The 928-nt window shown below is 58.1% G+C and overlaps 1 protein-coding gene across 1 annotated transcript in view; it reads left to right on the top strand.

Annotated features, from left to right (window-relative positions):
• The first annotated feature begins 331 nt into the window (after positions 1-331).
• The window catches only part of LDLRAD4 (low density lipoprotein receptor class A domain containing 4), a 34,174-nt gene continuing 33,577 nt past the window's right edge, over positions 332-928 (top strand). The window contains exon 1 of the mRNA XM_008581104.1: positions 332-411. The gene's annotated coding sequence lies outside the window, so the exon portion shown is untranslated. The remainder of the gene's footprint in view (positions 412-928) is intronic.

Genomic DNA, 928 nt, shown 5'->3' with positions numbered 1-928 from the left:
CTGTCCTCCTGTCCTGGGGTTTCTTCTCTCTAGTTTCTGAGCCTTCTCAACTAAAACTGCGCAGTAAGAGTGAGAGTCCCGACTTTAAAGCGCTCTCTGTGGTATCTGTGTGCTGCCATACATTGAGAAATAATGATGTGAGAGAGGGAGGGAGGGAAGGAGCGGGGGGAGCTGAGAAGGGAAGAGAGAGCAGTGCAGGGACAGAAAACCTGCATTTCCTGACCTGCCGGGATGGCCCCCGTCCAGCGCGGACCTCAGCTGCAAGCTCCGGTGCCAGCTGCTCCGTCAGACAGACACGGAGAGGACAGCCCGCAGCCTGGCTCCCGGCGTGCGGGACGTCCCGGGGGCTGGATCTCCCGCCGAGCACCGTGAGCGAGCGCCGAGCGCCGCTGTCCTGCGTGTGCTGCCCCGGTAAGCGCCCTCTCCATTTCTTCAACTCTGAGAGCTTCCAGCAGAGATCAAGGGAAGAACCATGTGTTGAGATTTGCAGATTCCCCCCCATTTCTGCCTTGTCTGGTTTGCTATTTGCCTGTTTAAAAGATTGTTGACCGTAATAGAGCAGGATGCGTTCTGCTCGCCTGTGTGTCCGACCTGCCCGGGGGTGAGGCCAGACCCAGGAATTGCAGCCTAACCGTTGATATATGTCGCGCAACAACGCCAGGTGTTCAGCCGGTCTCAGGACTGGAGACCCTACACCGTTCCCTGCTCGGCGACACGCCGGCTTCCTGCCACAAAATTCCTGATTTCTGCTGATGGCAGTCGATAATTGGTAGCCACGGTCTGCGGTCAGAGCCACAGAGTTTGAGTCTAGCACCTGGGCTGGGCCCGGTTGATCCAGTAGAGAGAGTGAGAGAGACAGAAACACATACACACCCCTCACCCTCTCCCACGCCCCACACGGCTGTAACTGCAGCTCTGAGCTGCCTGC

Source organism: Galeopterus variegatus, unplaced genomic scaffold (genome assembly GCF_000696425.1).
Source record: "Galeopterus variegatus unplaced genomic scaffold, G_variegatus-3.0.2 Scaffold2265, whole genome shotgun sequence".
NCBI classification, from domain to species: domain Eukaryota; kingdom Metazoa; phylum Chordata; class Mammalia; order Dermoptera; family Cynocephalidae; genus Galeopterus; species Galeopterus variegatus.
This window is presented reverse-complemented; position numbering and strand designations above follow the sequence as displayed.